Raw genomic sequence first — 23,090 nt, 5'->3', positions numbered from 1 at the left:
AAACCTAAGGACATCACACACATCCATGCCCGAGGCAGGATTCGAACCTGCGACCGTAGCGGTCGCGCGGTTCCAGACTGTAGCACCTAGAAACGCTCGGCCACTGCGGCCGGCTATGAGAGTATTGTCCAGAGACAAGGTCACTTTCGCGCGGTTCCAGACTGTAGCACCTAGAACCGCTCGGCCACTGCGGCCGGCTATGAGAGTATTGTCCAGAGACAAGGTCACTTTAGTGCGTCTGATAAAGCACCTCATACTGCTTGGTACTAAAGTGATTGCAGACGGGTTTCATTCCTACAAGACTCTGAAAGCTGAAGGATTCGACCACGAGTTCGTGAACCACTCTCTAGAGTTCGTGTCTTCGGTTGACCCCAGTGCGCACACGCAGAACATCGAGCGGCTATGGAAATCTGTGAGGTCTTCCATTAAAACAGAAGGGAGTCCAGGAGAAAGAAACGAACTGTACTTGTTTCAGTTTCCACAAATTGCGTTTGCAGGGAAATGTTAAAGCATATGACACTCTGACGATAGTCTTGCGTTATATTGGCAGAGTTTACCCAGGCTATTGCACAAAGGGAATTGTCCCTGTAGCGTACAATCACATGGACTTTCACATGACGACTGCACTGACCACGAGTAAGGTAAGTCGTCTCCTTTGTAATTACAAGTATTTTTGTAACGCTCTTCTTTTGTCGTTGCTGTAGTGACAACCGTAAACATACTCATAACGTCCGCCACCAGAGTCGCATGATCGATTTACAAACACACGTTCGATATGTATCCTTTGGACACCGCGACTTCGATAGGCAATCATTCTTGGAAATTACCCAATAACTACTATGTATGAAAAGATCGCGCGCAGAATGGCGGTTTCCTGTGCTCTCGGTGTTCCGTTACTATTTGTTCTACGAACACGGGTAGAAAGTTTTTGGTTTAGTCTGGATCAGCGACAGTTTATATAGCCATTCAAACATATGTATTACTGTAGCTATGCTACAACAAGGTTTAAACAACGAACAGGAGCTGACGCCCAGGCAAATCGTGCGTACCATTAATTCCTTTTGCAAAAGATTTTAATTGCGCCAAAAATAATGCTCAGGTAATGGCATCATTTCTATATGTAGCATTCGGATTTTACGACCAAAAACAGTCACCCCCGTTCATATTTTACGTGCACAAACAAGTCATCGTAAATAACTCGGGACTGGAGCGAGACTGAAGGTGCAAATTTGGTTCACCAGTGTATCGGACCTGGAAATTTAGACGGCTAAAGCTGTTTGGATTCGACATTTCATATTGAACAGTCGCGGTCCTGCAGTCATCTGTATAAAGATGGACATACAGAGAATAAGAAAATTAGCAATTTATTTGCGTATAGTATGCAAACTTGTCGCATCTGACTCTCTCTCACTACAGCTCTTTTTAAACACGATTCTCATGCGACGCCACAGGAGTGTTGTTGTCCAGCGCCATCTGTTGGCTGATTTTTATACTCGGTTTTGGTTGCAATTAAACCCCACGTCATTTCATGCATGCGTGTCAACTTTTACCTCTCTAAGTTGTTCCACGAGTTAGTACATTTTCAGCCGATAACGCACTTTTGGGTCACCATGTACGAGGATATTTGTGACTATCAGTGTGTGAGTGTCTCCCCAATTTGTTAACTAATTAACATGTCAGGACTACATCCTTAGTTGGCAGTGGAAGTAGCAACAGAGCAACTGCCGCAGGGATATCAGATACATTGGATTTAGGAACGCCGTCGTAAAATTGTAACTTAACTGCCTGTCTACTTCTTTCTATCCGAGTGAACCTTCCTAAAACTATCTACCAAAACTTCTCAGAAATGATTACGAAACAAATTAATTCCTAACTTAAATTCGTGTACTGTGCAAAACTCGTAGTATACAGAATTATACAAAGACTTAATACTATTTTGCTCAACGCTGTCTACAGATTGAAGCCAACTGTTTCTATAAAAGTGCATTGCTACCCTGAATGTAACCTAATTTCTGAAATGAATGTGCATCTGAACTTACAAAGAAATCCCTGGCCCTAAATTAAATTTTCACTTACTTCGTGTCTTGACAAACACGTTTGCAAATTTTCGAAAGCAGCACATAGCATACAGCAGCAAAACAACATCAAAAACAGCATATGAAAATTCCATACCACAAAGTATAATATGTATATGTACCGTAAAATGAGGTGAATCCGATGTATTACGTTATTTTTAGTTTATAATTGCAGCTGTTATTTTAAGGTAATTGTTGATCGGTTTCACCTTCTCAGTTGGGGCGAATCGGATCACTATTGTATTTTGTATGCATGAACGGAATCACGCTTCCAGTGGAGTGAATTCGATCACTATTTTGATTTCTAAAAAATATATTGCTATATTTGCAACAAACTTTTACAATTTCTACACTAAACAATTTTTTATAACCACATTAAACTTGAGATTTTTGCTATAAAACGCTTGCATTCACGAAATTAGAGAAACAAATATTAATTTTTAGTTATTGTATGTCATAATTAACGTGAAAATTATCTACTCAATGTCATAATCATCTATCCCTTTAAAAAGAAATTTATCTTGCCTTCTATGATCTGTAACAACTTTTTTAATAATTTGAGTTCAATTTCTGGAAACACAAAATAAATACTACCATCAAGAACTTCCTTTCTCAGAAACGTAATTTCGTAGGTGTCATAAGAGATGCTTTCAATTTTACCAACAAAAAAAAAACCTGAACCTTTTTTTCGTAGGAAATTTTGCTACGGTAAAATCATTTTCTTTATATTCATGCCAAACTTTATTCTTCTCCTTGTCCATTTCTTCATTTTCATTTGACTTGTGCTGTTTTAGATCACTGTTAGATGTTCCGGATAAGGACTCCCTGCTAGAAGCCCCATCACTATCATTTTCATTGAAGTCGCTGATAACAATTCCTTTTCCTGGAGTTAATACTAAACGCTTTGCTTGGTGCGGCTTTCCTTTTGTTTCATTAGAGCGAAGCTGTTTCAATTGCATTTCGAGGGCTGCTGCCCAAGAAACTTCTGATGAGTTGGTGCCATGTGCATTGTTATCGGTTGCTTCTGCTTCTGGAATGACTTTATCGGGACAATTTCAATAAGCCATGATACATTGTTAGGTCAAACCAACTACTTTGATTCTTATTATAACCTGCACCAATTATGCTCCCTTCAGTCCAAGTATCGAAGAGCTGTTTTGCCCTATAAACTGTGTATGGAGGGAGGACTGAGCAGTCAGCAGCTGCTGCTATCAGCACACTGATACTTGACTTAGAACTATCCACTATCCTCTCAGGATGTCTTGTGCCTCGCTTCACTATTACTTTTACCTGTCCACGATCGTCACAAAAGTTTGTCTCGTCATAATTTATAATGCTGGAGGGAGGGACACCACTCCACGATCGTCACAAAAGTTTGTCTCGTCATAATTTATAATGCTGGAGGGAGGGACACCACTCGAGGTTGACCTCTTCACATTTTCACTTACTCTAACCGCTAGTTCTTTATTCATTTTGAGGAAAAATGTTACTCACTCAGGCCCAGGGCCATTGTCACGAAATCTTTTTTCAATCCTCCCTGCAAAACTGAGATGTGCCTGTACAATATTCCTAACATCATTATTGCTCAAAGGAAGCCTCCATTTCGCACAACACAATAATCCTTCAACCAGGCTCTTTTCCTCACTATTGGTTAACACTAGTTGGCTGCATATTTTGTATTTGTACCTTTCCTTGAGTTTGTCATTTAATGTGGTATATGGAACTGCATATTGCTATGAAGCCTTAATTTCCCTGATTTGACAGCTTTAACGGCATTTAGAAGAAATTATGGTTTGTAGTTAGATTTCCATGTTGGTCCTAGAACCTTTTGGCCGACTCGCATGATCCGATTCGCCCTACAGAAATGCAATTTTGTAATTAGGCCTGCAGACTGACTAAGCAGTATTAGCAATTAAAAAAAAACGGAGCTGTTTCACGTAAGACGTTCATACGCAAGAAATAATATTGCAACTTATGTTACACTTCGGATGTAACAGGCGCCAGCAGAAGTTTTCGTACTGTTGTGACGACTACACGAGTGTAGCACAAGAATCACACACCTACTGACAATGCGATTTGCTGGTTGCGCGCACTCCAATACGCCATTGTTGTTGATAGAGTAGTCAAGAGTTCACGACAATGGTCAGCTTCAATGTAATTGTTAAAATGCTACGCTCATGTATCCAAAAGTGGAAAATCCGGTAAATGATCGGACGGACACCACCTAATCGGATTCACCTTACTTTACGGTACATAATAAACTGAATGAAGGATGGGAATTTTAACCGGTAAGAAATGACTTCCGACAAAATTCAAATGAAGCTCTTGAAAGATCTCTGTTGGATTCCTTTCACGTTAATTTCTTAAATCTGCTGTCATTTACGGCATAAATTCCTCTTCTAAATTTTCTGTGGTGTTTCTGACTATCTGGGAGGAGACTGAGCAGTGAAACGTGTTACTTTTACACATAAACAAGAACAATCTGTCACACTACTACACTTTAAAACACAGTTTATACGTAATTCATGTCACACAGTCTCATACGGAACCTACATCCGCTTTCTTTTATATACTGTATATGATAAGATACTGTCATCCCCCTTCCCTTCTGTTTGAAAGAATGAATGAGCAAATGTATTTCTAGTTGCATGCTTGATGGTAGCAGACAAGCCTGTCTGCTAGAGAACAGTAGGACCAACGTCGGAACAGGTAGCTACGCTTTCTAGAAGCAAAGAGGTCTCTATTCTTAGTATGGTCCTGTCCGTCCCTTGTCATGTTGGTATAGGGAGCTGCCTCTCTGGTCACTTCCGTTTGTATTTGTGAAGCACGCTCGGTAGGAGCCCAGCAGGTCAGTCTGTCCGCGGCGAGCGTCTGAAGTGGTAAGATCTCCGGCTAAGCGCGTCTCTGCTAAGTCCGTAGGACAATGGATTTCTTAAGTTCAGCGTAACTGAAAATTTAATCATCTTTATTTCATGTTTAGCTCTAAAATATCTAATGTTATATTAAATTGCAACGCAGTGTATTTCGAGTGTGAACTTCAGAATATCTTCCAGTAGTTGCTTTGTCACTGCTTTGTGAGTAAAGTGTGTGGTGTCACCGCTAGACACCACACTTGCTAGGTGGTAACTTAAATCGGCCGCGGTCCTGTAGTACATGTCGGACCCGCGTGTCGCCACTGTGTATTCGCAAACGTAGCGCCACCACAGGGCAGGTCACAAGACACGGACTTGACCTCGCCCCAGTTGTACGGACGACATAGCTTGCGACTAGACCTACCAAGTATTCCTCTCATTTGCCGAGAGACAGATTAAATAGCCTTCAGCTAGTCCATCGCTACTACCTAGCAAGGCGCCATATGTATCTGTGCTAATTGCTTACTACTATGCAAGAGATGTATTTCAACAAGAACAAGACTACATTAAAGTTAAGTATATTAAAATCTCTCTTCTTTTCTTTATAGTTTTTCATCCAGTCTCCTGTTTCAGAATTTACGCCCGTCTGCGTTAGTTTCGCGTGCACCTAGCCACTCATTGTGTCGAGACCTTAGGGAATCGACACAACAATATTTTGGCGCCGAGGAGTGGTGCCGCGCCCACGTTGCAGTCTTTGTGTTATACTTGCTCTAATTTGCTTGTGTCATGGCTTCGCCGCATTCTCCAGATGTACTGTCCGAATTTTTTCGCTTGCAGAATCAGCAGACGCAGGCGTTATTGGAAGCCCTTGGACAGCTCGTCCAGGGTCAACGTGCGCTGCAAACCGATGCGGCGGCAGCCGCTTCATCGCTACCGCAGCCACACAACGCTGTCGCACCGCCATTTAGGCCCTTTGAGGCCACAACCGAAAGCTGGACTGAGTGGGCCGATCAGTTCCGGTTCCACCTCACAGCTTATGGAATTCAAGGTAAAGAGCGGCAGCCGTTTTTGCTTTCTTGTGTCGGTGTGTCTACCTACCGTGTGATAGTGAAATTGTTTCCCCGACGCGACGTAGCAACTCTGACCTACGAGGAAATTTTGTCGGCTTTAGATGCCTATTTCAAAGAAACAGTTAATGTTGTTGCAAAACGGTATACGTTTTTTCGTACAAAACGTACGGCCGGTCAGACTAATAGGGAGTGGGTAGCAACTTTGCAAGGACTTACTAGAGACTGCGCGTTTGCCTGTGAATGTGGCCTCCCATATTCAGATACTATGGTGCGTGATGCAATTGCACAGAACGTTTCTGATGTTCGCATAAGGGAACAGATTTTGAAGCTAGTTAATCCCTCCCTGCAACAAGTGATAGACATATTGGACAGGCAAGACACACTTGACTTTGCTCAGGCATCATTTGCACCTTCGCCTGCAGTGTGTCACATTAATCGGCCCGCCCGGCCCGCTGCACGGGACGCTACGCGGCCCTCGCGCCCGACTTCGCTGCGGCCGCCTAGCTTGCAACCACGTGCGCCGCGTAAGCAAGCAAATGCAGTGAAATCTTGCCCGCGGTGTGCAACTAGACATTCGCGTGAAAATTGCCCGTCACGCCAAGCTATTTGCTTTTACTGTCAAAAGAAAGGACATGTACAAAGTGTTTGCCAGAAAAAGTTAAGATCAGACAATCACACAAATTCCAGGCCCTTTGCTTCGCGCCGGAATCGAACCCAGGGCAATCAGGCTCGTGGACCTTCGCCCATGGACATTCATGTCGTTCATTCCCACCCGTCCAGTGACACTTTAGCTAACAGTGACTGTGTTCGTCCCACCCAAAGTGTGCGTCGACGTCGCCGGAAATCCCGTAAAGTTGCAAGTGCTTCTGGACCTGTATCAGTTCAAATTGCACGAGACAGTCGCTCTTGTCGTCAACAAGACAATAAACTTTTTGTGGACTTAGACTTTGCAGGAAAAGTGATACCATTCCAGCTCGATACCGGAGCTGCAGTTTCATTGCTCAATCACGACACGTACAAACAACTGGGCGCCCCGCCATTGCGTGCCGCAAATGTTACGTTAACTAGTTACTCAGGACAGCATATACCTGTGTTAGGACAGTGCAGCCTTCTTGCAACATACAAGGGACAGACAAAACTTGTGTCATTTTATGTTCTTCGTTCCTCTAGTGCAGTGAACTTGTTTGGTTTAGATTTGTTTCAATTGTTTAATATGTCTATTGTAAATCAGGTCCTTTCAGTGAATCAGACTGTGCCTTCCGCCAGTGTTTCTAGTCTTTGTGAAGAATTTGCAGACATTTTTGCACCGGGCCTTGGTTGCGCTAAGAACTATGAAGCGCATTTGGAACTGAAAGACAACGCGCAACCGAAATTTTTCAGAGCGCGCAATGTTCCCCACGCATTGCGTGATGAGGTCGCACGAACATTAGCCGAATTAGAATCTCAAGGTGTAATTGAACGTGTGCAGGCTTCTCTCTGGGCCTCACCCTTAGTAATTTTGCCAAAACCTTCCGGAAAATTGAGACTTTGCGTGGACTTCAAGGCAACTGTGAATCCACAACTTGTGACTGCTACTTTTCCTTTGCCCCGCCCGGAAGATCTTTTTGACAAACTGTGCCCGGGAAAATATTTTTCAAAATTGGACCTAGCAGATGCGTACTTGCAACTACCTGTGGACGAAGAATCCCAGCGCGTCTTCGTGGTTAACACGCATCTTGGCTTGTATCGCTTCAAAAGACTGCCATTCGGGTGTGCCTCCGCCCCTGCTTTATTTCAGCAATATTTACAAACTATTTGTGCGTCGGTCCCTACTGCTGCGAACTATCTGGACGATATTGTGATCTCAGGAAAGACAGAAGCCGAACATTTGCAGAATCTCCGGACCTTATTTCAGGTCTTGCGTCAGAATGGTCTTCGCTTGAGGAAGGACAAATGTGTGTTTTTTGCTCGTGACTTACCGTACCTGGGCCATGTCCTTAACGCCCAAGGTATACATCCGAGTCCAGAGCACCTTCGTGCCATTCAGGACTTGCCGTCACCGCAGAACTTAAAACAGCTACAGAGTGTGCTGGGTAAGGTAAATTATTATCATCGGTTTGTGCGCAATGCTTCTTCTATTTCAGCTCCGCTTCATCGCTTACGCCGTACAGGTGTTCCGTTCGTCTGGACGACGGAATGCGAACGCGCCTTTCGCCAGTTGAAATCGGCGTTACTTTCAAATACTTGCCTTACGCCATTCGATCCCCGAAAACCCCTTTTGTTGATGGTAGATGCCTCGGATTTCGGGATCGGTGCTGTGCTTGCGCACAAGGATGGCTCGCATGATCGCCCTATTGCCTTTGCGTCCAAATTGCTCTCATCTGCGCAAAGAAATTATTCACAAATAGAGAAAGAAGCTTTAGCTCTAGTGTTTGGTGTTACCAAGTTCCATGACTTCTTGTATGGTCGTCACTTTACAATCATCACGGACCACAAACCTTTGACATCACTTTTTCATCCGAACAAGCCTGTACCTCCACGTACAGCGCAGAAATTCATTCGCTGGTCACTTTTTCTCTCGCAGTACCGCTACGATATCTTGTATCGGTCCACTGCTAAGCACGGCAACGCTGATGCGTTGTCCCGTTTGCCTGTTGCTGAGGATAAGGCATTCGATTCTTCCGAACTTGCTTGCATGTTCATTGATTCGGAAGCCGATGACGTGGTCGCATCGTTTCCGATTGATTTTCGTCGTGTAGCTACAGCCACAGCTGCTGACCCTGTCCTTGCTCCCGTTTTGCGTTTTGTTGCTACGCAATGGCCCTTGTCAAAGTCACGGATCGAGGATCCTTTGGTTCGCCGTTTTTTTGCTCACAAGGAGAGACTTTTTGTACGACGTGGTGTTTTGTTGTTGCGTTCCGATAATGATCAATCCCGAGTCGTAGTCCCACGTTCGTTACAGCCCTCTGTCTTACGGCTTCTTCACCAAGGACATTGGGGTATAGTGCGAACGAAACAGCTTGCTCGTCAGCACTGTACTTGGTTCGGAATCGATGCTGCGATTACGAATATGTGCTCCTCTTGCGTGGCGTGTGCCGAACAACAATCCGCCCCGCCGCGGAAATTCTTTGCATGGCCGACAGCCACTTCCCCTTGGCAACGCTTGCACATAGATTTTGCTGGTCCATTCTGGAATGCTCGATGGTTGGTTGTGGTCGATGCTTTCAGTAATTTTCCTTTTGTTGTCCGGATGTCTTCCACGACGTCTTCTGCCACCATCCAAGCCTTGTCTGCTATCTTTTGCATTGAGGGTCTTCCGCAGACTATTGTTTCCGACAATGGCCCACAATTCCTGTCCGCAGAATTTCAGTCATTCTGCAAGGCCAATGGTATTCAACATCTGACATCCGCGCCGTTTTCGCCTCAGTCCAACGGTGCCGCTGAACGATTGGTCCGGACGTTCAAGTCACAGATGTTGAAATTGAAAGAATCGCATTCTCGGGAGGACGCTTTGTTGCTCTTTTTGTCCTCCTATCGCTCTCAGCCCCGCGATGGTCGCTCGCCGGCTGAGTTGCTCCATGGTCGTCCTCATCGAACTCTGATGTCTTTGCTGCATCCGCCACATCAGGTTCCTGTGCAGCGGCAGACTCCTGCTTTTGCTCCTGGCGACGTTGTCTATTATCGCAACTATCGCGGTTCACAGCGTTGGCTCGCAGGGCGCATTCTTCGCTGCCTCGGCCGCGCGATGTATTTGGTTTTGGGGGCCTCTGGTGAGGTGCGTCGGCATCTCAATCAGCTGCGCCTCTGTCGTCGCCTGGGTTCTGCCGCTCCCCGTCTGCTTTCAGCGACGGAGCCGTCAGGTCAGCGCCCTGGGGACCCATCTACTGGCTCGCCTCATCCCCAGGTGTTGCCGACGCTGCCTTCCATTTTGCCTCATGGCGTCGCGCCGCCGCAGCCGCCGCCGGCGCCGCCAGCAGCGGACGCTTCGCTGCAGCCGCCTCGCGCCTCCCTGGGTCACGCGCCGCCGCTTGCTTCCCGTGACCAGCCGTCCTCCGCCATGGACCTCTTGCCCGCTCCGGACCAGATGTCGTCTTCGCCCGTCGGGTGCTCCGACCACATGGAGGTCGACCCCGCGGCTCCTCTTATATCATTACGTGCGCAAACACCTCATGTTGACGTGCACCCTGGACTAGGTTTGCAGGCGTTTCCTAGCTCCCCTCGGACCGAATGGCCGGGTGCGGGTGGCACAGCCTCGCCTGTTGTTAGGCTCCCCACCTCATCGCATACGTCAACATGGGGTCCTCCCCACGGCGGGCGGAAGCCTTATCTCACGACCGTTCGCCGATTTGCGGGGGAGGAATGTGGTGTCACCGCTAGACACCACACTTGCTAGGTGGTAACTTAAATCGGCCGCGGTCCTGTAGTACATGTCGGACCCGCGTGTCGCCACTGTGTATTCGCAAACGTAGCGCCACCACAGGGCAGGTCACAAGACACGGACTTGACCTCGCCCCAGTTGTACGGACGACATAGCTTGCGACTAGACCTACCAAGTATTCCTCTCATTTGCCGAGAGACAGATTAAATAGCCTTCAGCTAGTCCATCGCTACTACCTAGCAAGGCGCCATATGTATCTGTGCTAATTGCTTACTACTATGCAAGAGATGTATTTCAACAAGAACAAGACTACATTAAAGTTAAGTATATTAAAATCTCTCTTCTTTTCTTTATAGTTTTTCATCCAGTCTCCTGTTTCAGAATTTACGCCCGTCTGCGTTAGTTTCGCGTGCACCTAGCCACTCATTGTGTCGAGACCTTAGGGAATCGACACAACAAAGTGGAACCACGTGTTGATCAGTAACTCTAACTAAGATCAGCAATCTTAAATGCGAATGTGCGTGAGATTATAACGTCTCGTCTTGACAATATTTTTCAATATAGCAACTTTTCTTTATGTTCAACCCGCGTGAGGTGTACTTTGTGAGACCAGTACCACGTGCTTATACAATTGTTTGACCCATCAGGTTAATAGTAAGACGATAGTAACCAGTTCGAGGTTTTTCTTTTGCAAATTGCTTTTCGATGTAATTTATTTTAATTATCAAATTTATTGTGGAGTTACACTCTTTGTGTAAACGAAGTTAACCACGTGAAGCATGTGGTGTAATCATCAAAGTAGCCCTCAGCTATTCTTTTCGGGAAGATTTCACAGAGAGTTAGTATGAATTTAGTATACCACTGTGTGGTAATTACATGACGAACAGGATTGCGCTACGAATGTAACTTCTTTGGGTGAAAATTGAATCAATTTCTATACGACCCATACGGGCCTGCGGAGCTGATTAGGATATGCATCACCAAATTGCCGATGCACTTGCGCCACGTCATTCTTGCGGGACGTTGCAAAGAGGACGTGGAAACGTTTAAGACACTTCTCCAAGAGTTGGAATATAATACAGCAAAATGCCCGCCTAATCAGGCACAAAGTTATTACGGGGCACAGCAGCGCGACCGAAGTCGTGGCCGTAGTACTAATCAACGGCGTGACTGGTCGTCGCGACGCGAACGGAACAATAATCGGGACCGGCCGTATAGAAACTGGGGTAACAGTCGCGAACACAGGTGGAACAACGGAAATGATCGAGGACGTGGACAAGATCGTGAACGCTACAGGCACAGCAACCAGAATCGATACTACGATGAATACGGTGGGAATAGGACTGTAGGCGGAGCACCTCATGATGTTGAAATTCGGCCGGCTAACCCTAGACGTAATCCAGCAAATGGAAATGAACAAAATCGGCGATGACAAACGATCAGCGCAGAAGGCGCCCAATCGGAAAAAATGAGCGACATGGCAAATGAGTGGAAAGGACAGTGAGAAGTAGAGAGGACGGTGAGGAGAAAGAATTGATTAGTTTAAATTTGTGACGTATGCATTTTGAATAATATGTTGGTAAAAATAATGATAAAGATGTTTCTATGTGATTGATTAAAGTGATGTTTTTAGTTTTTTTTTTTCTTTCCTTGTGCAATTAGGATTTAGGTTGGTTCAAATGTGAAGATAAAAGGTTTCTTTGCGAACGAGTGAAATGCTGTTTATGGTTTTTTTGTGTAAATTGAAAAGAGTCGCTCCTGAGAGAATCAAGATCTGTGTTGAATTAATGCAAAACTCAGGGGAATATCCGATCTGTGGGTATTATGGGTCTGGCAAACCCAGGTCCCCAGCTGTCAGTAGCCGAGTTTCCGATTTTCTGCTTTCAGTGCTATTATCTATCTATTACTATTCTATATCTGTCAGTATAAATGAGGATCTCTTACTATAGTATGCGTGCTGTATGAATATTTTAAGATAGGAGAACTCTGAGAAAGGAATGAGTAAGTTTGGAATCTAGAAAACAGGATGCGATAATACGATTGTTTAACCAATGGCTTCCCAGTATGCGCTAATATGTTAATATTGATGATATATCTTTTTTGTTCTTTATAGCTGAGTACGTAAAGTGCTGTCTGTGGATTTCGTAAGTAGATTGACTCCCTTCAAGGTGAAAGAAGAGTTGTGGTTTGTGTAATTTACGTGGCCCTGAAATAGGATTATGGCAGTCAAATGACGAGCAGTTTTCCAGCAAATGGAGAAAGGAATGGAAATATGGATCCTTTTTGTAGTCTTGACTGATGTTGAGCCAGAGCCTGAAAAATTATTCTGCTTTAATACTTGTCCTAGGAAAGCGACGTTTATGTGTTTTGCTGATGCTGTAAGCATTACAGCTTACTGTTTTCGCTGGTGCGGGATGCACTGCAGCCTATATGAGTTGAACTGAAGAAATTTCCCTCTTGAAGGTAGAGGAAGATTAAATAATTTTGATTATGGGACCGAAAGAAAGCTTGCTTTAAAGTAATAAGGATGAAGCAAAACATTTGTCATTTAAACTACAGGAGGATTCGGATCTTTTGTGTCTGTTGTAAGTTCAATATGTTAAGATGAAACTGTTTTACAGAATAGAGGTGACCACAATTTTGCCATTCATGAGAAATGAATCAAGAATGACCACCACTGGAGAAATAACTGATTTGGAAGCGAAAGGTAACTTAAAGAAGGAACGAAATGGGTAAGAAAATGTAATATAACCTGTATAATGAAAATATTTTTACCCTTCTCAGAGTCATCTGGGTGATTAATTCTTGTGATAACGTAATTTTTGATGAAATTGTCTTACTGTTTTGTGTGTAAACATATGAGTATCATAAATGTATAATTGCGAGTCTCTTATCAGGTGTGTGAACTGGTATAAATGTTTTGACGTGCAAATAACCATTGTTCTTTCTACTATGTATGTTTGAGGAACGTTTCTCCATATTTATCATGTGACAAGACGTATGCCGCGAGCGTCAAGAAGAGGACGAATTAGAACAATGTTGTAGTGGTATAAACACTGTGTTGAAGTAGCATTGAAGTAGCTTGTGGGATTAACTAGTAGTGGATTGAAGTAGAATTTTGAGTAATACATGTTTATGGGTAGTTAGTTTGTAGTATAGACAACAGGTGTGCATGTGTGTGTGTGTAAATAACATGTGAACCCTATGCTGTCCTGACCTATACTTGCACAAGGCATAATCCTATCCATTTTAGTGAGTTAATAATTAGCATTTGATTTATTAAAACGCAAGTGAACCACATTACACTCTGTATTCAAAATCAATGCTTTAAGAATGAACTGAATGTTCTCAATAGTATTTACATAACTTTAAGAAATAATTTTAAGCAAGGGGAAGCTCATCTTCGCGTCAGAGCAATCCATATGACAGTCCTACTATCAGAGCTTCGTTACTAATATCTTAATAATACAAATCAATACTATGCACTTGTGTGCTTACCTCAGTCTCTCAACTTTCCAGAAAAACTCACAAATAATCTCCTTCTCTCTCCATAACTGCATTAAAAATATTCATACACCATTTCCACCATTCTCAATCACATAAAGAAAATGTCTTGATCATTCTTCAAAACAGATCTGTGATTCAGCAATGCTCAGCCTATAATGCGAGTAACTTTGCTAGCGCTCTCAGGCAGAGGAGGTGTAGCAACAAAAAGATATTGTAACGATAGTCAAAGATTACTCAACCACATGGTTTTGCCCATGGAGGCAAAAAGAGAAGGCAGGTGACAGTGCAGACTTACGCTGTACATTGTTTTGAAACCAGAGTAAGTGGGTCCTGCCGGTATTTTAAGTAGACCAAACCATTAGCACCACAAGTAATGTGGAACAATATAGAGAATTAAGGAGAAGAGCTAATAGACTGTGCAAGAGAAAGAAAATAGAGTGGAATATGAAGAAATTTCAAGAACTAGAAGAACTAAAGGAACAGAGTGAAATAACAAAGTTCTATCATGCCATAGGCAAAATGAAGAATAGTGAAAGGGTCCTGTAGCCACCTTTCATTGCCAACTCTCGTAGTGGTCAAGTCGGCAAAGAGGTTTCCGCTACTTGTGAGAAATCCACCTGCGTTAGGTTGGTGGCGGAAATGGCATCCTGGGGTTTTCCGGTCCACGCGGAGCGTGGAAGAGGCTGGAGAAGCGGGAGGCAGTCTGCCGCCGGTACGGGAAGGGTACACAGCTGTGCTCCAGTCGAAGAAGGGTGAGTTGGACTGACCGCGTGGCGCGTTGTCACATAGAGAGGGGAGCTTTTAGCTTTTGGTCTCGTATTTCGTCTTATAAAGATTTACTTGCTGGGTTGCAGCAGGGAATGCAAGGCTTTTGTAGACTTTCAGTTTGATTCCCAATGCAGTCTTGACTTTGATCCGTGAGAGGAACGCAGCACAAAGGAGTTGCATATGTTGAAGTGCCCTCGGTTCAGTGTGAATGTTTATATGCCTACAACTGTGTGTGTATGCTTCTAATCTTTTCCGGATCTTGGTAATTTTTGTGTATTTGTGAATTTTCTTTGTCTCATGTGATTAAAATTTGGCCACGGTCCATAGAAATTGTCTCCGCGGACCGAGTGAGCACGCGAGTCTGTTATGAAACGTATAGTATTTCACAAGCAATTGTACATAGTTAGCATGCAACAGCAGTCTATAGATGCACTACATCAATGTTTTAAGGAATAAATAATTTTGCCTTCAATCTTATCTTGTGTACCTATGTTACGTCGCCGTTACCTTCGCCATTTTACCTTGTAGTTTTCCTTGTTGGCCCACCTATAGCGTTTCCATGTGCACAGGTGTAGTGATTAGTGTCCCTTTTTTTTATCTGAAACAAATGTTCTGGAATAGATCGTGTTTTCACGAATCTTGCTGCAGGCTGCACTTACGCATGGTGTTCACGCCCTATTTACTTTACTCAATATTTGATTCACGGGAAGAATGCCTGGATCATATTAATAACTACATCCCATTCTTTATCAATGACTTTACAATGAATGTTCTTTTGTGAGTTTTTCTGATTAATAAATTAAGTAATTTTCCGACTCAGTGCTACCTCTTCTTTGTCGTGTGGCTAGAGTTGGTGGCGACCCTATCTTTTATATTGATTTCAGTGTCAAATAGCATTTTCTTATTCAAAGTGCGCGTGGCTCTTTTTGCTATGAGGATACATTCAAAGGGCGCTTCATGCTTCTTGCACATAGCGTCCTTTTATTCTCGCTACTTACAATAGATTCCAACCAAAAACAATATCCTGTTCCAGTAAAGATGGGAAAATGATAAAGGAGGAAGAACAGATAGTGGGAAGATGGACAGAGTATTTCAAAGATACACTAAGCACCAGCCTAGAAGATGAATAGACAGCCGCACAGGAAGGAAGAGTGGAGCTGGAAGTAGACAATGAAACCAATGAGGCAAGAAAGCCAACGCTACAAGAGGTCTCCCAGGCTGTGCACAAGTCAAAAAAACCATCGAGCCCCTGGGGAAGACAGCATAATTGCTGAATTAATAAAAACTGGTGGTGAGGCTGTAATAAAGGAACTGCACACATTAATATCAGATATGTGGGAAACAGAAACTATGCCAGATAATTGGAAAATTGGAATAATAGTCCCCATTTATAAGAAAGGGGACAGAACAGCATGTGAAAACTATAGAGGTGTAACACTCCTAAGTACAGGTTATAAGATCTTCACAAGTATATTAAACGAAAGGATACAGAAGTGTGCAGAAGGCATACTAGGGGAATATCAGTGTGGCTTTAGACCAGGCAGAGGAACAACTGATCAAATATTTGTGATAAGTCAAATGATGGAAAAGTTCTATGTTATTATTATTTATTTTATGGCCTTCATTGGACCGCTGTAGTCAAAAATACAAAGTTCTAAACAAGTTGTTACACAGGGAGGAAAAGTTCTATGAATATGATATAGATCTGGACTTCCTATTCATCAATTTCAAACAAGCCTTTGACAGCATAAATCGGCAAGAACTATACAGAGTACTGAAAGAAGCTGGTATATGTGCCGAATTAATAACACTAATCAGAATGACAATGACAGAGACAAGAGCAAAAGTAAAGGTCCTTAGCAGAACAAGTGAAAGCTTTGACTTTAATAAAGGTGCGAAGCAAGGGGATAGTCTCTCCACTGTCCTATTCAATATAGCCCTGCGTAGTGTAGTAAATAAAATCAACAAAAGAGGCACCATATTTATGAAAACTAGCCAGATATGTACATACGCCGATGACATTGCTATAGTAGGAAGAAACACCAATACACTCCTAGAAATATACCGGACAATGGAAACAGAAGCCTTAAAAAGTGGCCTCATAGTAAATGGAAACAAAACAAAATATATGATAATGTCACAATCTGAGGCCAGAAGAACCCTAAAAACCTAAACATCAATGGGAAATCCTTCAATGGAGTGTCCTCTATTAACTACTTTGGAAGCCCTAATAACAAATGACAACAGTATTGGAAAGGCTATAAGGGAAAGAATACAAGCAGGAAACAGAGCTTACTTTGCAAATATGCAGCTTTTCAAAAATAGCCTTGTTACAAGAAAAACTAAACTGCTAATATATAATTCCCTAGTCCGCCCAGTTATCGCATACGGCATAGAGGTATGGACGTTGACAGAACAGGATGAAAATGCACTAAGTAGCATTGAGCGGAAAATACTACGCAAAATCTATGGGCCAATAAGGGAGGAAGAAGGCTGGAGAATAAGCTACAATCCCGAATTACAAGAGTTAATACAAGGCAGGAACATAGTAAAATTTGTGAAATCACAGCGAATACGATGGCTAGGACACTTGAAGAGAATGGAAGAGGATAGAATTCCAAAGAAAATAATGCAAGGTATGATCCATTCAGTTAGGCGAAAAGGGAGACCTAGAAGAAGATGGATCGACGAGGTAATAATGGATATCACCAATATGGGAGTCCGGGGGTGGAAAAGAGCAGCAAATAACCGAGAAGTGTGAAGGAAGATTGTTGAAGAAGCCAAGGCTCACCAAGGGCTGTAGCGCTATTGAAGAACAAGAAGAAGAAGAAACCATTAGCACACTACTGTTTACGAGTGAGCTTACATGAAGAAAATAGTATCAGGAAGGCAATTTCGAACATTTTTCTTTTCTTGAGAGTGTCTTTGCTCTCGTAATACGACGCAGAGTGACGTCACTGGGGAGTGTCATCGCGGTGAACTATGGGGGTATGAATGGCGTGAACGTAATGTTTTGGGCTAGTTATGATGGCTGACTCCATGGTTTTGCCACACGCAGTTACCTAAAATTGTTACTTTTTGACAGCTGGAGCTACTACAATAGCGCTCCAAGCGGTGAGAAAGCAGGCAGTTACTTGTATCGTTAAGGTCAATGTTTGTTTTTAATTCTGTATCTACTTAATTAACGAAATAGTTGTCATATTTTGCAGTCCACGCATTAGTAAATTACCAAGAGATAGATTATCATGAAAAAAATGTAAACTCAACCAATCTCACTGATTCATTGCATAAACTGCTTACTCGTGAAGAAAGACTTTCGAATACCAGTATAACTGCTGCTTACGCCACTGAAAGCAAGAGAGTATAAACACATGTTTTATGCTTTAGAAGCATAATTTCTTTGTTGTCTGTTCTTATTATGATAGGGACTTTTCCTTAAGACGTAAGAAAAATTTATAGAATCTAATTATTCGTCCATTTTACACTTCACTCGACTTTCTGATACATGAATATTTTTGTAAATGGTATTACTTTTGCTTCAGACGCGAGTATGCCGAAGATTCTTGCCAGTTGTGGTTAAGATGTAGCAACAATTGTGGAAATGGTTTCTTCTGTATTGAGAAACAGTTTTACTTCCTTTGACGTTTCATTATCACGTCTGTCTGACTTCCCCTTCAGCCACAGGCGTGGTGGCTTATTTTGTAGTTTCAATAATGTAGGTAGAACATTCCGTACAGGTTTCCTACGTTCCACATTCACTGCTTGGATGAAAGGGTAGCGAACGAACCTTCGCATTGTTGGGTAGCTCTACGAGGACTTTCTGCAAAAAGTCAGGACTTCTGATGTTTACTAACAGTTTTTTGTTACTGAAGGAGAACGACATTCTTCAGTGAATTTCTGTATGTTATAAGAAAATCGGAAATAAACTGTCCTGTAAGGTCTTGAAAGTCATCATTTCCTGAAAGACATCATGTTTACGCCATTGACTTAAACTTTTTATTTCCGCTATTGCAATTTCGGCCTTAGGCCATTATCAAGTGCAGACGTGTTGGCTTTAAGCCATGTCTACTTTATACAAGCTGACACATTTATATGTCGTTGTCATTTGCTGTTATATACCGGATGATCAAAAAGTCAGTATAAATTTGAAAACTGAATAAATCACGGAATAATGTAGATAGAGAGCTACAAATTGACACACATGCTTGGAATGACATGGGGTTTTATGAGCACAGAAAAAAACAAAGTTCACAAAATGTCCGACAGATGGCGCTCGACAGCAAAACGTCAGTGACTGTGCATGACAATCGTGTATAAAAGGAGCTGTAATGAGAATCAGATGCGCCAGCAGTCGCGGCATGTTGACGTTACCTGAAAAGGCGCTTTTAGTGAAGCTGTATTATCTGAATATGGAATGTGCTAGTTCAGCGTTACGATCCTATCGCCATAGGAAGGGGATTGGAACGGGTAAAGGTCCGTTGACAAATGCAGCTGTGGTGAGAATGATTTCGAAGTTTGAAGCCACGGGCTGTTTAGACGATAGACCCCGTAGTGGCCGACCTAGCACAAGGCGTGAAAGATCTCTTGCGCGCGCGCGCGCGCCACTTTCGTCATGCTAGGCCTCCCAGGTCCCCATACCTCAGACCGTGCGATTATTGGCTTTGGGGTTACCTGGAGTCGCAAGTGTATCGTGATCGACCGACATCTCTAGGGATGCTGAAAGACAACATCCGACGCCAATGCCTCACCATAGCTCCGGACATGCTTTACAGTGCTGTTCACAACATTATTCCTCGACTACAGCTATTGTTGAGGAATGATGGTGGACATACAGAGCATTTCCTGTAAAGAACATCATCTTTGCTTTGTCTTACTTTGTTATGCTAATTATTGCTATTCTGATCAGATGAAGCGCCATTTGTCGGACATTTTTTGAACTTTTGTATTTGTTTGGTTCTAATAAAACCCCATGTCATTCTATGCATGTGTGTCAATTTGTACCTCTCTATCTACATTATTCCGTGATTTATTCAGTTTTCAAATTTATGCTGACTTTTTTATTACCCGGTACATTCGTAACGCTGTTTCATACCTCCAGCCGGCCGGAGTGGCCGTGCGGTTCTAGGCGCTACAGTCTGGAGCCGAGCGACCGCTACGGTCTCAGGTTCGAATCCTGCCTCGGGCATGGCTGTGTGTGATGTCCTTAGGTTAGTTAGGTTTAATTAGTTCTAAGTTCTAGGCGACTGATGACCTCAGAAGTTAAGTCGCATAGTGCTCAGAGCCATTTCATACCTCCAGTGGTGCTTAGGAAACTAAAGAATGACAATTGTGCCGTAGTTTTTTAGTTATTGTCGATTTTTGTTGCGCTACATACACTGCCTAATAAAGAAACTACGTGGAAAATCGATATAAACGATAGTAGCCTATTGGTACTGATGTGATGTTGCATTCAGAACTGTTACTCGCTGGCCGCTTGGCGCGCTGCTATCGCAGTGGGTAACAAAACAAACAGACGGAGTGTTCAGATGGTTCAAATGGCTCTGAACACAATGGGATTCAACTTCTGAGGTCATCAGTCCCCTAGAACTTAGAACTACTTAAACCTAACTAACCTAGGGACATCACACACATCCATGCCCGCTGCAGTCATGGGCTGTGCGGCTGGTCCCGGCGGAGGTTCGAGTCCTCCCTCGGGCATCGGTGTGTGTGTGTTTGTCCTTAGGATAATTTAGGTTAAGTAGTGTGTAAGCTTAGGGACTGATGACCTAAGCAGTTAGGTCCCATAAGATTTCACACACATTTGAACAACAACTGAGCGTGTTACAGGTCGAAATAGCAATCCTGTCGATTGGAAATGGAGCTAACAAGAGAGGCGCAAATGAAGTCGCATAGAAATAACTTTAAAATGCTTTATTGTGGAGGAGTACGCGCAGAGGCAGGTAGCCGCGGTGTCGGCGTGAATATGAGACGTCGGCGGAGCTATTGTGTGTGAAGGCCGCGCGGACGCTAACCTTTGTGCCGGCTGCAGGCTACCGGCCACATGCAGGGGGGGAAGTGGGTCGCGTGGCGTGGTGTGCAGGCCACCTGCCCGCCCGCCCGCCAGCCTTTGTCCAGCAATGTGTGAAGCGGCCGCCGGCCAGCCGCCAATGGCTTCCGGACCAGCGGTGTCTGCCGCTACAATGCGCCGGGCTGCGCGGGAGGGAGGGGTAGGGCTCGTGCTGCGCGCAGGTCGCTGCTCCCCGCGGCTGAGCACCTGGACGAGAGTAACCGTTACACGCCTGCGCCACGGCGGCGTGCGCTGGCCTCATACATTACGCTACGCTGTCCTTAGTGACAGGGTTTAAAGATGGCGCACGGGAAGTCACGTTTAGTCAACATGACACGCACAACATCGATAGTTAATTTACGAGGGGCGTTCAATAACTTTTTGCTCGGCCGGTTTCGGTTGAAAAAAGGCAGAATTTGTCGTGGGAAGTCATTGAATATTATCGTTTCAGCCAGTAAGGTCCCCCTTAAACGATCAAACATTTTGTCATACTTACCTATGATTGCCAAACATTTGACCGTGTACGGTCAACACCGACTCAAAGGAAGGCCTCGGCGCTTGTTCGTGACGTCACGTTAGCTAGGCACGGCGAACGCCAAGTCTGTTGCAGGCATACTCATAATGGTGGTGTCTCCCTCTCTGACACAGGAAAATGTGAAACTATTGGCGGTAGTTGACCAACACACATTGTTCTGAGAGATTTCTGCAATCAATTAATTGTGCAATTCATTACACTTCTTAACAAATAGTGTACTCCTGAACTTAAATTTCCACCCGTTTTAAGGATTGACATACAAAAACAACTTCATGGTCCAGCAGCAACAGAATTCGTGCTTCTTTACCTTATTTGTAAATCTGAGGAAGTTTCGTTTGTACTGGGTTGCTTTTACAAGAAACTGTGAACATAATGGTGCTCTTCTTTAGGTATCTTGGTTGACTATGGCGTGAGGAGCACTGAATGTTAATGAAATATCTTGCGATCGTACACGTTGGGGGAGGGGGTGGGGGTCAGAAGAAGAGGCAAAAGAGAGATACTTGTTTTATCAAATAAAATTTTTTTGTCTTATAAAGTTTCTCCTTTCAGTTGCAAGAGGGGAATATTTATCTTTTCTAATGTGCGTGTTTAAAAAAGTTTAAGCTCAGCAGTATTTTCGATGTATGAAGCTATTTTCTTTCTTGTTTAGAAATCCTTTCGTTGAAAACGACTGTAATCTAATGACTGGCAACAGTTGGACATTTACACATGTAAATTAGCTCACATTTCCAGTGACGATGTCAAACGAAAATAAATAAATCAATAAATAAAAGAAACGAGTTCATTGTAAGTGGGTTGGGGTAAGTTTCGATAGCAAAATGGATCAAGTAAATATAGTTACTTGACTGTAAAATTTCCGAAGCTTGCAATGGGGCAAAGCATCTTCTCATATTGATCTACGTTTGTTTCGACAGGATTCAGTAATACAGAACTATGATCTTCATTTGTAGCTTTACAATAGTAAGAAAATCTTTCATCTAAATAAAACTGCAGAATCCAAAACAATACCAAACATTTTGTCCAAAAATAAGAGATTTATAGTGATAAGCACGCCCAGGCGTTTCTGCCTGCAACAGACCTGGCGTTCGCCGTGCCTAGCTGACGTGACGTCACCAACAAGCGCCGAGGCCTTCCTTTGAGTCGGTGTTGGTACGGTGCAGTTTGACGTGTTTGTCAAGCAGACACCGTGTTTGACGTGTTTGAAAGAAATTTCGATCGACAGATATTCAATGAAAAATTGTTTTATTACTATTTATCTCACTGTATCGTCAGTTTCCACTACTACGAAAACTACGATCAAGTATAACAACAAAATAGCACTGACTGTTATCAAAATTGTAGAAATACCACATCTTCCCCGGCCATATATCACACATGAAAATGTTATGAACAAAATTAGTATTTTACGCGTACAGTGACATACAAGCGAACTGAAACGAAATAAAAGAAATCGTAGTTCTCCGGTTCTTCCACGGACGATGTGGGCTGCATGTTCCCATGTTGCGGTATTTAAATGACTTGTCATTAGAGGAACAAGTAGATGAGAATAAATTTTCGAGTACTTGTGTCTTCTTTTTCCGTGTGAGGGTGAAGTAACGCTAAACAAGTTAACAAACGGTTCACTGTCCATCCACAGAAAGTTGATGTAATCATCAGGTTCTGAGTGAAACATTTCCATTAATAGGTTTCCACTTGTGTATTTCTCATTTTAAACCATTCCCTGGGTCAACCATTTGTTTTCTTCTTCTTTAGACACAGTGCCAGAGTCAATGTTAGAAAAGCTTTACCTACATTTTTAGCCATCCCCACGGATGCCAAGATACAGCATACACGAAAAGTATCAGCTTCAAAAGTAAGAATAAATTAACAAGCTTTCTTGG

The sequence above is a fragment of the Schistocerca nitens genome, chromosome 4 (assembly GCF_023898315.1).
Source record: "Schistocerca nitens isolate TAMUIC-IGC-003100 chromosome 4, iqSchNite1.1, whole genome shotgun sequence".
NCBI lineage: Eukaryota > Metazoa > Arthropoda > Insecta > Orthoptera > Acrididae > Schistocerca > Schistocerca nitens.
The sequence above is the reverse complement of the archived record's forward strand: the minus strand, read 5'-3'. Positions refer to the sequence as shown.